The sequence below is a fragment of the Taurulus bubalis genome, assembly GCF_910589615.1.
Source record: "Taurulus bubalis genome assembly, chromosome: 5".
In the NCBI taxonomy this organism is placed as follows: Eukaryota; Metazoa; Chordata; class Actinopteri; order Perciformes; family Cottidae; genus Taurulus; species Taurulus bubalis.
Genome location: NC_136593.1, coordinates 1190072 through 1206393, shown reverse-complemented (window position 1 = coordinate 1206393; position 16322 = coordinate 1190072).

Below are 16322 nucleotides of genomic sequence, written 5' to 3'. Positions count from 1 at the left end.
AAGAAATAAGACACATATTATTTTCCAACCCATTTCCAGTACCAGTTAGTTTCATGATAATACACAACAAGTCCAACAGTCTCCTCCATGAACATCAGAGCGCTGCCATCTTGTGGTATGAATATTAATGTACATGACACAGCAGCTCAACTGTTATTAAGAAGCCTCTAGATCAGGGGTGTCAAACTCATTTTAGTGAAGGGGCCGCATGCTGCCCATGTTGATCTCAAGTGGGCCGGACCAGTGAAATCACAGCATATTAACGCATACATAACGACCATATTTCTCTATGTTTAAATCATTGGTGAAGGTTTTTGGATGATAAACCCTATTTTAAGGTATTTCTACAATAAACTAGAAACATAAAGACCAAAAATTCAGACATCAGCCCACTGTTTACCTGTATCCAAAAAAAACAACTTTGCAGTAGTTTACTGAAGGTAGCTGTTGTTCTTGTTTACATGCAGGCTGCCTGTGTATTATAACATGAAACTAACTACTTTTAGCTCTGGAATTAATACATGTATAACTTCTTCACTATCAAGTGTGAAAGCTGAATTATGGACGATAAAGTTACTGGAATAGTTTTATTAATGTTAAACACATACAAATGATTTATTTGAATAACACTTCATCTGTAAATGGAAAGACATCAGACTACTTGCATTCAGGAAAAAACTACAATCAAGTAGAAGTAGAATCACAAAGGGTTGAATGTACTTTGTCTATAATACTCGGTCATAGACGTCACTGTGACACAACATGTTTAAAGTAATATGATGGTGATTATCAATGCAAATGTATGTAAGTGTGGCAGTTTATGAAAGAAAACATGAAATCTAATGTTTTTCTGTTTACATGAGCTCTTCTGGATGCATGCAGACAGTTCACTGTGTTCATAATGTTACATCTTCAATACAACACAATACCAATATCAATTAATCCTCTGACAATCTGCTCGTTCCTTTGTTAATTGCTTAGCCTATAAAACATCACAATATTACAAAATGCAGTGACACATCCTGTCAGTCAATCAGGTCAGTTCACAAATCCGTAATAATGAACAAAATCCTAATAATTATTTTGTTTCCCTAATACTGTGACGAAGTACAGAAATAAATGTAAAAGGACCGATATGGACGTCAGGAACCTAACGGGCTGAAGGCACAGTGAATGAATCATGTTGGTTGATGTGATAGTTAAGGTTGTTCTTGATGTTTAAAAAATGACTCTTTAAACCCAAGAGTGGTTCATATTTTGAGAAAACATGATTTATAAAAGGCCCTATCAAACAAGAAGGACGACAGTACGCTGTTGTAAGTTCACTTATTTGACAAGGTTTTCCTTTCTTATCTACGGCACATAAGCAATCCCCATAATAATAACAAGTAAGAGTAAAATAGATAGTATCAGTCATGTGAGTCTTGTATTCCACCAGCAAGTTATTCAGGTCCTGTAAATACGTGGCGATGGCACTTTGGATTGTGTGAACATCGTCTGTTGCTCTGACGCCAGTCTGAGTGTTCAGTCGAGCCTCATGGATCAACATCTGGACGTGGAAGGAGGCTCCGTTCACCCAGATCTTGAACCCACGGCTCGACATCTGTCCGTCATGCAGCAGGGAGTTTCTGAGCACGGTGAGATGGTTGCTCAGCTGCTTCTCCAGTCTCTGTATTTCCATCTGTAACTGTCGCTCATTGTTCATGTACATTCTATGGCGCTTCACATACTCCGACACTGTGTCGCGGACACCTGAGGCTTTCTCTTCACCAAACACTCGGCGGAATATGCTGTATGAATCATCAGTTGTTGCAGTTGAGCTCTTTATGCAGATCTCAATGACCATGGAAATCACCAATGCTCCGAGTCCAACAGCATTTGGAACTGAAGTCAACAAACCCAAACCAGATCCCAACCTGTCGACGTAGTCTGGCACCTTGTTGACCAGATCATCAGAGTAACTCTGCAGAGCAGCGTTGGAGTCGATACCAGAATACTTCAGCAGAGAAGAATCTATGGCGACATCTGGTAAGAAGCATGGCTTCTGTAAAGCTAATTCATAAAAATGAAGAGCAAGGCTGTCATACTCTGGATGGGATGCACAGGAGCTTCCAGAGCCCATGTTTTCCTCTCGATCTTTGAAGCTCACACCAAGTGTAAATGTACCACAACCAACAGGCTGAATACCAGGTAATCAGATAATGAAATCAGAATCAGAAAGCAATGAAATAAAATCCAGTCAGCTCCCTCACATATAACCAGGACGACAACACCAGCAACCAATCAGGCCTCTGGAAAGTTAGGGGTATGTGTTGACTCTTCTCTCATGTCCCAGTGTGTCCAAGGTCCAGAGGTTTAGAGCCAAAAGATAATATTTAACTTAACATTAAACAGAGAAGCATCAGCATGTAAAAACCCAATCTGTAAATGTATTTAGTGATTTATATTTCAGTAATTATCTTAATTGCATATCTCTTATTGTTCCAGTCGCCATTTGACACACAATGACATCACACTGTTTGTCTCAAGGACAACACAACTGCAGAAGGAAAGATGAGCATCAGTAACAAACTAGATATTAGACATTTTTCATTTTTTTGTCTTGTGAATTTGACAGTTGGTCTAGATTTTTCAATTTCAATTTTATTTTTATAGCCCAACATCAAAAATTACAAAGTTGAGCTTATTTGTTGACTTTTATCTAAAGTCCCAGTGTGTGATCTCCATGAATTCCAATGTGTGCTCTGTTTATTGACATGTATAGTTTACCACTCAAATGCAAGTCACAAACAATGTTTGTAGATTGCTCCCTGGTTTATATTAAGTCTTTTCCACACTCAAATAAAGAAATAAAGAAAACCTTCCCAAGATCCACCTCTGAATCAGGCCAAGGCCAAAAACATAAATAGAATATTGCCTTACCTACTTCAGCATTTACAACATATACAGGACGTGGGGAATAATATGTCTGATATTTAAAGACAAACAAAGACAGACAAAGATGGCCTTCCTAAGAAGGGAACAAGTGAAGCAATGTGCAGGAGTCGTAACTAACACTACAGGTTCTGTTGTGCTGAGTACGGACCTGCTCAAACAGAGGAGCACCAGACCTGGAGTCACCCCACAGTGTCCTGAGCCTCCAAGCAACACAAATCCGCCTTAAAAGCAGGAACAGCATCTGGGGAAGTTGCTCACAAGAAGGATTGGCTCCAGTTGTAGGAGAATGTAGACAATATCCTTCAACATTGAAGGGTGATGCCTTTATCGTTGTTACCTAACGACCAAGCATGCAGGAAAAGACCACTGGACCTCAGGAGGGTAAAGTTGAACTTCAATCAGGTTTATTCCACAGAGTATCACACAAGCAGATAATACGTGTACACGGGTCTGTAGGAAGGGCAGCTCGCTCTATTCCTCAACAGACTGACTCTTTAGGAGAGTGCAAAGCATTATATAATCTCTAAGAGCATTTGTGATTGGACAGGACTAAGTTGGGAGAGTCTCCTGGTTTAGACTTGAGATCTCCTTGGTGGAGCACAGGGTTGGATCCACCCCTCTTGGCTCACGAGTCCTCCAAGGCCACGAGTATCAGTGTGTGTGCATGTTGTCAGCCAAGGGTGAATGTGTGTGCGCAAAAGGTAACGATGTCAGTGAAGCAATAGTGTGTGTGCGCTAACTGTATCGATGTCAGCGAAGCATTCAGAGAAGCATTCAGCGAAGCAATAGTGTGTGTGCGCTAACTGTATCTTGTCTGACCTGCCGAGCGAGGCCAAATTCCTAATCTAACAAACTGTACCTCATCAAAACTGTCAAGCGAAGTTAATTTATTAATTCTAGCGAAACTGTATCTTATCTAAACTGTCGAGCGAAGCCTCCGCACCTGGTGTTCCCTCATTTCTAGGTCTAGTGATTGGGTAAATAACCTTGGGTCGCAGACTCTTCGGCGCATACTTCTACAATTGCGGTTTTCTCAGTCCTTGAGCAAACTTGTTGGTTTCACCTCAAATAACCTGGCCTCATGGCTTGTTCTATGAAATTGATGCTTTTAACAATGTTGTACAAAATGAATGCTTTAATAAGATGGATATCCTCAACCTCAACACTTTCCAGAACCTTCAAACTATGTGCACCCTCATTATGAGCAGAGGCTCAGAACAGTTTGCATGGACCAACCCATCTACTGAGGCCAAACCAGCAGGAGCCCAGAATCAGCCTGCTGAGACAAGAACTCAAATATCTGAACTTTTAATTGAATTTGGTCAAGAAGGAGAGTACTGCCCTGTTATACCTCACAGATATCATTAAGAGGAGACTCATCACATTTATGTATTGTCACAATCTGTGTAGTTTTTGTTGTCACTGTCAAGGGATTTGTTGTGTTTTTTGTCACTCACCTATTGTCTCTTGTTTCAGACATCTACCTCTCCCTGTGTGATTGCAAGCCCCGCCCTGATTGTTTCCACCAGTGCCTCGTTGCCCTTCGCCATGTATTTAACTCTTGGAACACTGAGGTCATTTTCAGTCGATTTTCTCGATTTTACATAATTTCTTAATTTCACCTTTTAAGGCACTTGCATATAAGATACATACCCATGTTTTACATCATAAATTGCAGAACAATCTCAACTCTCTATATAATGAGGCAGCATTGTCATCAGCCAAAAGTGTAAAGACAAAATATGACTCTAAAGCTGAAAAATGGAATCTCGATTTTTGGAAATTATTCATATTTTGTGTGAAGACATAACTTTACTCAGGTGGTAACTCGGTTTAGGTGATGGAAATTGGTTTACCAAAGGTTGTAGGTTCACAAAAGCAGTGAAATATATGAATAAAATGGTAGATACATGTAAATAAATGTCTAAAACAAAAAATGATTAGCAACCGGCCCTCCTGCTGACATCGCCGTCACGACCAGAGGTGTCAAAAGTATTCACATTCATTACTCAAGTAGAAGTATAGATACTAGGGTTTAAAAATACTTCTGTAAAAGTTGAAGTATCAACTCAAGCTTTTTACTTAAGTAAAAGTGTAAAAGTACTGCACTATCCCACCTCCCCCAAAACAATCATTTTTATAAAGGCCATAATGACTATAATGTTTTAAAATGTTACGTTGAAAAATGTGGGATGCAGTAGGCTACCCGTTTCAGCTGCATATATACCCATTTAAAATGATCACATTTTATTACAATGCAAATACATTAAAGTACCATATGTGTACTACTGAGCATTAACATGCGTTTCATGGAGCGGAAGACATGATAACTAGTTGCCTATAAGTATTGTAATAGTGCAAAATAGGCGGCGGTGGCGACTCCGACACAAACACTTAAAGCTGTGGTTCTCAAACTTTTTCTGTAAATAACATAATTGTGTGACTCATCTGTGCTTTTATAAATAACAGAATAAAGAAAAAAAAATTGCAATCACTTTCAAGTAAATCAGATTGCCCCATCAGAAAATGTTTTGTGTAAGTTCTATCTGTGCAAAAAATAACTCATATTTAGTTACTACTAAATAGCTCATTGTGGAAAACATTAAGCTTTTCATTTTTTTTGCCAAACAAAACAGAATGAGTGCAGATATGTGAGCCATCAGGTTGTATCAGTATTAGTGGAGCAGTGAGCTGCTTTCCTCAACACATATGTTATAAACGGGGTTGTAGATTTGATACGGCCTCTCTCAATTCATGCTCAATATTGAGCTTAGATCTGTTTCTTTATTTTGAGAAACGCAACAGCAGGAAAAGACGAGCTCATGGAGATCACGGCGTCGCGTCAAATCGCGCATGCGCAAGCTAACCTGTTTACGGCGTACCGTAACCATTTACCCGAAAGTACAGGCATTTGTCCATGTATTTATTAATGACTTAGTTTTATATCCGTGTACTTTGTACTTTTGTAATATGTGAAGCCAGCAGCTCATTGTTGGTAGAAGACACGAGCACTTTGGCTTGTTTCACCTGGAGCAGGAGAGCTGTTCTGGGTTCAGAGAGCTGCTCTGTGTTCAGAGAGCTGCTCCGGGTTCAGAGAGCTGCTCTGTGTTCAGAGAGCTGCTCCGGGTTCAGAGAGCTGCTCTGGGTTCAGAGAGCTGCTCCGGGTTCAGAGAGCTGCTCTGTGTTCAGAGAGCTGCTCTGGGTTCAGAGAGCCGCTCCGGGTTCAGAGAGCTGCTCTGGGTTCAGAGAGCTGCTCCGGGTTCAGAGAGCCGCTCCGGGTTCAGAGAGCTGCTCCGGGTTCAGAGAGCTGCTCCGGGTTCAGAGAGCTGCTCTAGGTTCAGAGAGCTGCTCCGGGTTCAGAGAGCTGCTCCGGGTTCAGAGAGCTGCTCCGGGTTCAGAGAGCTGCTCTGGTGCGAGGAGAACTCCGCTGCTTCTCACAGGAGAGCTGCTGTTGCATCTTCACCCTGGGAGCGTTTAAAACGCAGATATAGCGGTCTACTTTTCACGCGACATACTTTTCGACGCTCTCTGTCCGCTGCTGTGTGTGTGTGTGTGTGTGTGTGTGTGTGTGTGTGTGTGTGTGTGTGTGTGTGTGTGTGTGTGCTCAGCGCTCACCTGTGTGCGCGCACGTATCTGTGCACAACGGGGCGGAGAGGTTTTTTGTGTGTGTTTTTTTGAACGATGACAAGCCGGAGTGAAAACAAACCAAAATGAAATAGTAACGAGGCTATTTTTAAAATGTAGGGAGTAGAAAGTACAGATATTTGCGTGAAAATGTAAGAAGTAGAAGTAAAATGTCGTCTGAAAAATAAATACTCCAGTAAAGTATAAATACCCAAAATCTCTACTTAAGTAAAGTAACGAAGTATTTGTACTTCGTGACTTGACACCTCTGGTCACGACTACATTCTATGCTTCACAGAACACGTTAAATTTACTCTAATACCTAAAGTCAGTAATCACTGACTGACATTTATACTACTTGCGCTCTGTATTCACACTCATGGCTTGGATGTTGCTTGCAGGTTTTCAGAGCTTTTTGGCGATCTTAGGATATTCTGCCTTGATTTGAATCCAGAACACCGGCACTCCAGCAGAGTTGAAACGTACATTTCATTTACATTTTCTGGGTAACGTTATCACGTAGCTTCTTGACATGTGTCAAGACTAGAGGCTCAGACACACAGACGGATGTATCCAATCATTTTTCAAAATATATATATATATATATTTTCCCATTCTCTCTGTGCGGACCGGTACCAAGGGGACCTTGCGTCACTCGCAGACGAAGCCGTACAATATAGTTTATACTGATTCTACCCTCTGATTCCAGTTTCTATATTGTGTGGTCTTTCTCTGCTGACGTTCTGTCACGATGTTGGTTTGTCTGGTGTCCTGTCTTGTTGTGAAGTCCTTGGCCGTTTCTCAATCAGCGTTCTTCTCTGGACTCGTGAAACGTCATCAGTCGCGGCCCAAGTACTGTTCCAATTCAAAAGTCCGCTTCTCGCCAAGAACGGTGAAAATGCCCGGATGTGACTTGATCCGCCCATTTTACCCAGGATGCATCAGAGCAGACTTGAGCGTACTTGAGAGAGCCAATATCCCAGAATGCATTTCGGACCAGCAAACGGGGAACAATGACGGATGAGAAAACTCATAACTGAAAGTTGACATTCTCTGAATACTACCGTTGTTGAGTCACAACATTTCATTTTCGGATGTTTTCAGGCGAGAAGTTAGTTGTTTAAGCATCAAATCTGTGGTCGCTTAGTCAAGAATCGGCCGACTTAAAAAGATGCGCCGACGGGTCGAGGTCCTGCTCGCGGACCGTGAGCCCCGCAGCACCGGGCCGTCAGCGCTCTGCTGCCCGCCGACAGCAGCCTGATCCCGGCTGGACTTTTTGAAATGATCCGCTGGCTCCGATGTCTCCGCATCGATTAAACATGAGATATAATTCTGTTTCGAGGATTTAACAAGCAATATTTATTATTTATTCAGTCACATTAAATCAGTTTGACTGAGGGAAAGGTTAAGGTTTATAACTTAAGATTTTAATTTAACTTTTACTTTGAACTACAGCGGTGTCTTAGTACTTTTGACCGAATTGTTTGCAATTATATGTATTATATATATATATATATATATATATATATATATATATATATATATATATATAAGTATATATATATAATACATATTTATAAACATATAATATATACTATTATATGTGTATCTATATAAATATATGAGTATATATAAAACACATTTATAAACATATTATATCTACATTTATATGTGTATCTATATAAGTATTTATATAAAATACATATTTATAAACACAATATATATACAATGAGATGTGTATCTGTGTGTGTGTATATATATATATATAAATATATATATATGTATATATTGTATATATTTATAAACACAATATATACATAATATATATACAATGGTATGTGTATGTCTGTGAAACCAGTACAAAAAAAGCAGGGTTGTCATATTTTGTTTGACTGTAAAAATACTTTACAGTGAAGAATCAGAGTAACCATGACAACAACAGCTGAGGTGGTGACGTCATCAAGTCAGCTGCTGTTCCAACTGCAGAAAGACCGTCCTGCGTTCTCCTGTCTTTGAGAGTCTGGACTCCCAAGACCAGACTCCAAGTCCAGACTCCAAAAGTACACAAGTCCGTACTTGTGTACTTGGGTATTGAGAAACGGCCAACGTCTTGTGTGTCCTCTGTGTTCCTGCACTTCCTCCCTTGTGATTGTCCGTGATTGTCTGTCTGCCCTGTTCCCTGATTGTGCATTCCTTTCACCTGTGCTGCCCTTAGTGTTTCCACCTGTTCCTCGTTACCCTCCTCTTGTATTTGAACCCTGTTTGTCTTCTGTCCCCTTGTCGGATTGTATTGGTTTCCCCCCCGTCTGTTACCCCTGTAAGCTGTCTCGTCGTGAGTAGTCTTGTCCTTGTCTTTTGGAGTCCTGGTTTTGTTTTTCCACCACACCATCCTGGATAAAGCTCTGCCAACTTTGCATCAATATGTAGACTGCCCCACAATGAACAATACAACTCTGGACTTTCTGTATGCAAATGCTAAGGATGCAACACATCAAAATCCCTTAACCTGCTCCCGGGCAGGTTAACTGAAATTCACTGGATAAGATGGCCACTCCCACCGGACAAAAAAGGCAGCTCACTTCCTCATTGATGAAGGAGCGATATTAGTTATATTAGTTTTATAGGAAGAGAGTTCTTCCAGATCGCCAAGATCCATTCTCACATCATGACGATCACATACTGTATACATCAACTGTGTCACAGAGTGTATGCAGACTATCAGCCGCTGCATGCCGTGCTGTTCGCAACGTCTATTTAGCGCTTAAGAAACGTATGGATGTATTGAAAGCACTCATGATTATATGACAGTGTTATTAGTACACCATACATATCATTATTGTAGAACATGATTAAGGTGGACTCATGATAAGAATACAGAAAATCACACAATTTATTTTCACTGCTTCAATTGATTGAATTTCTGATTATGAATAATACATACATACTGATCCGCCCATACACATATTCAAACTCCTAGTTATATGGTAATCTACACATACGTGTATATACACATATATTGCACATGATACATATGTGCATACAGTATACATATATCCTCATAAGTATATATTCATTTGTATACTACTGCCAGCAGGCACATTTAAATGAATATAATCTGATTGATTTGGGTGATGAAGCACTTAAAATTAACCGATACATTTTCCCAACACTGACGCATTTAACTTGTCTCATTATTTGCGATGCTCATGTCTCGCAGCGGGGGCGCTGTTCAGCTGCGTTCACAGCAAGCACGTTGTGAATATTCGCAACGTGTTTGCTGTGAATGCATTACAAATAGCTTTGTTTTTATCAACTACGTCAACTGGGAGAGATTTAAAATGAAAATGTCCATTTAATGTCCATCTGTTAACGCATGATAAAATCATTGTCGGCGTTAATGGACGTCAGCGTTAACGCATTTATAACGCGGTAACGTGCCCAGCCCTAATAATAACATGAAACTAACTGTGTTTAGCTCTGGAATTAATACATGTATAACTTTTTCACCATTAAGTGTGAAAGCTGAATTATGGACGATTAAGTTATTGGAATAGTTTTATTTACATTAAAAACATACAAATGATTTATTTGAATAACACTTCATCTGTAAATGGAAAGACATCAGACTACTTGCATTCAGGAAAAAACTACAATCAAGTAGAAATAGAATCACAAAGGGTTGAATGTACTTTGTCTATAATACTCGGTCATAGACGTCACTGTAGACATCACCTAAGCTAGCTTAGTTACGACTAGCTAATTACTAGTTAATTACTAGCTTCTGATCAATCAATCACAAAGTCACGTGACTCGTCACAACAGAACGTAAGAGGTCACAAACTGCAAGACATTTTAGAATGTTTGCTGTAAGAAGCAATTTACAACAAAACCCTGAAAGGCTGAAGATAAACCTGTTTCCTAAAAGACTGTTGTCCTCAGTGAGTGTTTCCTCACCTCAGTGTTTTAGAGGCTTTGTAATAACAGTTGAAAAGTCATGTAAGTGAATATTTATACCACAAGATGGCAGCGCTCAGTAGTTTACTGAAGGTAGCTGTTGTTCTTGTTTACATGCAGGCTGCCTGTGTATTATAACATGACAGTAACTACTTTTAGCTCTGGAATTAATACATGTATAACTTCTTCACTATCAAGTGTGAAAGATGAATTATGGACGATAAAGTTACTGGAATAGTTTTATTAATGTTAAACACATACAAATGATTTATTTGAATAACACTTCATCTGTAAATGGAAAGACATCAGACTACTTGCATTCAGGAAAAAACTACAATCAAGTAGAAGTAGAATCACAAAGGGTTGAATGTACTTTGTCTATAATACTCGGTCATAGACGTCACTGTGACACAACATGTTTAAAGTAATATGATGGTGATTATCAATGCAAATGTATGTAAGTGTGGCAGTTTATGAAAGAAAACATGAAATCTAATGTTTTTCTGTTTACATGAGCTCTTCTGGATGCATGCAGACAGTTCACTGTGTTCATAATGTTACATCTTCAATACAACACAATACCAATATCAATTAATCCTCTGACAATCTGCTCGTTCCTTTGTTAATTGTTTAGTCTATAAAACATCACAATATCACAAAAATTACAAAATGCCATGACACATCCTGTAACTCAATCAGTTCACATAATCAAAATCTAATAGAAATCACAAAGGACCGATATGGACGTCAGGAACCTAACGGGCTGAAGGCACAGTGAATGAATCATGTTGGTTGATGATATCGTTAAGGTTGTTATTGATGTTTAAAAAATGACTCTTTAAACCCAAGAGTGGTTCATATTTTGAGAAAACATTATTCAAAAAAGGCCCTATCAAACAAGAAGGACGACAGTACGCTGTTGTAAGTTCATCTTTCATTTCACTTATTTTACAATTCGTTCCTTTATTAACTACGACACATACGCAACCCACATAAGGAAAACAATCATGAGAAAAATAGATAGTATCAGTCATGTGAGTCTTGTATTCCACCAGCAAGTTATTCAGGTCCTGTAAATACGTGGCGATGGCACTTTGGATTGTGTGAACATCGTCTGTTGCTCTGACGCCAGTCTGAGTGTTCAGTCGAGCCTCATGGATCAACATCTGGACGTGGAAGGAGGCTCCGTTCACCCAGATCTTGAACCCACGGCTCGACATCTGTCCGTCATGCAGCAGGGAGTTTCTGAGCACGGTGAGATGGTTGCTCAGCTGCTTCTCCAGTCTCTGTATTTCCATCTGTAACTGTCGCTCATTGTTCATGTACATTCTATGGCGCTTCACATACTCCGACACTGTGTCGCGGACACCTGAGGCTTTCTCTTCACCAAACACTCGGCGGAACATGCTGTATGAATCATCAGTTGTTCCAGTTGAGCTCTTCATGCAGATCTCAATGACCATGGAAATCACCAATGCTCCGAGTCCAACAGCATTTGGAACTGAAGTCAACAAACCCAAACCAGATCCCAACCTGTCGACGTAGTCTGGCACCTTGTTGACCAGATCATCAGAGTAACTCTGCAGAGCAGCGTTGGAGTCGATACCAGAATACTTCAGCAGAGAAGAATCTATGGCGACATCTGGTAAGAAGCATGGCTTCTGTAAAGCTAATTCATAAAAATGAAGAGCAAGGCTGTCATACTCTGGATGGGATGCACAGGAGCTTCCAGAGCCCATGTTTTCCTCTCGATCTTTGAGGCTCACACCAAGTGTAAATGTACCACAACCAACAGGCTGAATACCAGGTAATCAGATAATGAAATCAGAATCAGAAAGCAATGAAATAAAATCCAGTCAGCTCCCTCACATATAACCAGGACGACAACTCCAGCAACCAATCAGGCCTCTGGAAAGTTAGGGGTATGTGTTGACTCTTCTCTCATGTCCCAGTGTGTCCAAGGTCCAGAGGTTTAGAGCCAAAAGATAATATTTAACTCAACATTAAACAGAGAAGCATCAGCAGGTAAAAACCCAATCTGTAAATGTATTTAGTGATTTATATTTCAGTAATTATCTTAATTGCATATCTCTTATTGTTCCAGGCGCCATTTGACACACAATGACATCACACTGTTTGTCTCAAGGACAACACAACTGGAGAAGGAAAGATGAGCATCAGTAACAAACTAGATATTAGACATTTTTCATTTTTTTGTCTTGTGAATTTGACAGTTGGTCTAGATTTTTCAATTTAAATTTTATTTTCATAGCCATTTTCATAACATCGGTTCGGTTGTGCTGAGTCCTGAACCTCAAAGCAACACAAATCCTCCTTAACCCTCCTGTTGTCCTCGGCGTCAAAATGACCCACGTACGAGTGTATATGTACGTGTCTGTGTGTAATGTATGTATTTGTATGTATGAAGCCCAACTTCCCCTAATGCTCTTTCTGCTTTTTGAGGGGATTTGTGTTGCTTGGAGGTTCAGGACACTGCGGGGTGTGAGAGCACACATTGGAATTCATGGACATCACACACAGGGTCTTTAGATAAAAGTTAACAAAAAAGCTCAACTTTCCAGAAACTGGATTGGTTGCTGGAGTTGTGCTGTGAGGCAACTTTGTAATTTTTGATGTTGGGCTATAAAAATAAAATTGAAATTGAAAAATCTAGACCAACTGTCAAATTCACAAGACAAAAAAATAAAAAAAATATAATATTTAGTTTGTTACTGATCTATCTCATCTTTCCTTCTGCAGTTGTGTTGTCCTTGAGACAAACAGTGTGATGTCATTGTGTGTCAAATGGCGACTGGAACAATAAGAGATATGCAATTAAAAGAATTACTGAAATTTAAATCACTAAATACATTTACAGATTGGGTTTTTACATGCTGATGCTTCTCTGTTTAATGTTGAGTTAAATATTATCTTTTGGCTCTAAACCTCTGGACCTTGGACACACTGGGACATGAGAGAAGAGTCAACACATACGTCTAACTTTCCAGAGGCCTGATTGGTTGCTGGTGTTGTCATCCTGGTTATGAGTGAGGGAGCTGTTACTGTTATTACTGTTATTACTATTCTCATGATCAGCACATCATTTATGTCACATGGATTGACTATTTTGTACACATGCCATGTATTGCCCTTCTGGTCATCCTGTTGCTTTCCATGTTGTTTCTTCCTTTCCTCTCTTTGATGCGAGTGACCAAAGACACAGGATGTCGTATGCTGCACAGATTGTAAAGTCCTCTAAGGAAAATCTGTTATTTGTGATATTGAGCTATTCACATAAAATTGAAATTAAACGTAAAAATGCATTGGACAAATTAAAATGTAATCTTGTCTTCTTCTCCAGTTTAGTTTTTACTTGTCTTTGAGACAAAAAGTGTGATGACACTGTGTGTAATATGACCACTGGACCAATACAATGTACAAAATACTACATACATTTCGGAATAGGGTTTTTACATGTTTCTTCTCTGTCTTTTGTTCAATTAAACATTAACTTGTATCTCTACACCTCTGGACCTTGGGCACACTGGTGCCATCACGACGTATTTACAGGACCTGGATAACTTGCTGGACTCACATGACCAGCACGACTCGTATCTCTTATAATGTAAATTACGTTCATGCCTTCCAAGCACATGTTCTGTAGAAAATGATATCAAGAACTGTGAAATACTTCATCTACGTCTTGATCCGATACGCTACTGTCATGGTTCTTGTTTTATAGATTCTTTCATGAATCATGTTGTTTTCTCAAATTATGAACCACTCTCAGGTTTAAAGAGTCATTTTTTAAATATCAACAACAACCTTACCCATCACATCAACCGACATGATTCATTCACTCTGCCTTCAGCCCGTTAGGTTAGTTATGTTTCGTTGGTTTACTCGTCTCAAATGTCACTAATCGAGTCCGTTCATTTTTCAAATAAACTGTCATACATACATATCTTTACAGTTTTTTCCTATCATAATTCTTTGGGAATGTTTTTTCTCGTGATGATATGACTGAGTATTAAACACAAAGTACATTCTCCTCTTCTAAGGGAAGCGGGCCTCAGAGACCACCTGACCTGCAGTATTAATGGGGGTTTGAATCACTGCTCTCTGCCCTCTTTTAAACAAATAACACAATTGATCTGTTTTATGGGACAATTTCACTTCAAAGATGCTTCCCCCTCTTGGACAGTTGGACCATAATTTGATTGTATTGACACCCAGCTGCTCTCCTTTGATCCGGAAGCTGCAGATTGCGTCCCAGGCGGCTGGCGTGTGAACGGAGGACGAGAAACGCTGAGAGGATGCTTTGATTGCACGGACTGTGATTCTAGAGGAGGACGAGGACCTGGATCTCTGACAAAGTCTCCAGTTGTATCATTTCTGAGTCGAGTCTACTGCTCTTCTAAACAAATAGAACCTTTCCCCAAGAATAAACCTTGGCTGACAACGGAGATCAAAGCTGCTAATAATAAGAAGAAAACTGCTTTTCTCAGCGGCGACAAAGATATGATTAAAAGTGCCCAAAAGGAACTAAAAGCAATAATCAAACAGGGCAAACATGAGTAAATATGATGAAAGGGTTAAAGGACAGCTGTCCAATACTAACACAAGGGGCCTTTGGAACGGCATGACATCCACTACTGGTTATGGGACCAGTAATCCCAGCTTCTCTGGTGCTGGGATCAATGTAAATGAAGCAAACCAGTTCTTTGTCTGGTTTGATGAACTAGGTTTCTCTGCATCTCACGAGAGCGTCCTCTCTTCTGCTGTCGTCCTGGGGTTCAAAACATCAACGTCAAATATATTCTGTGGTTTGGCAACAATGTTTTCTGGCGACTGCATCGGTTGTTGCACCAAACATATTAAATGTGTTTGGTGCTAAGTGCAGTTTTGTATGTATGTTTTTTGGGGATCCTCACTGTTACGTCCCTTGTTCAGTCTAGGGGATGAAGGTGGGACGAATACAGGTCAGCCAACGAATAAGTGAAAGAATGTAGGACTGGGCGGTATGGCCAAAAATACACATCACGGTATTTAGTAGTAGCTCCACCCGCTGCACTCGAAGCTAAAGCTTTGAATATTAAATGTTTCTGCCTGCTGAAGAGTGACAAGAGTCGCTACGGCAATGCGCCACTGGTATGATGGTATGTGAAAAAGTTATACCGTAAGGAAGTTTGAAACTGGTATACCGCACAGCCCTAAATCAATGTCAAAAAGTAGGAGTAACATTTTTAAACTATGTATTCACATTGCTGGTGGTTAATAAAACAAAAAGCTCCTCCATGAAGTGGGAGAGATTGGGACAGTTTGTGGTCGTGCCAAACAAATAGAAATCAAGAAAACAAAAAATAGGCCTGGCTGACTACCTCTGGAAAGGAAACAAACAAAATGGCTTCTAAAAAGAATTCAGTCAGTGACCAAACCAAATACAGAGGGCTCACCGACCAATGACCTCATGTTTCCAGACACAAAGTTCCAATGTGGTTGCACACATGTACAGGGTACCCCAAACCTACTGCCCTCAACCTCTCACCACAAACCTTCACAGCTAACAGTGTCAGTGTGCATCGTGAGAAAGAAAGACCGCCCCGAACTCCTTTGGCTTCCTCCTTTTAAAATGTCCCCACTCCGCTGATTGGCCATCGCAGGTGGCAACAATCAACCGGTTGGAACCTGTGGGGGAAAACAAGAGGTTAGGGGGGAACACAACACACTGACAGTAACACTCACATACGCTCACTCAACAGTCAAATCACATCTCTTAAGTGTTGCTCAATGTCTGTTGCCATGAA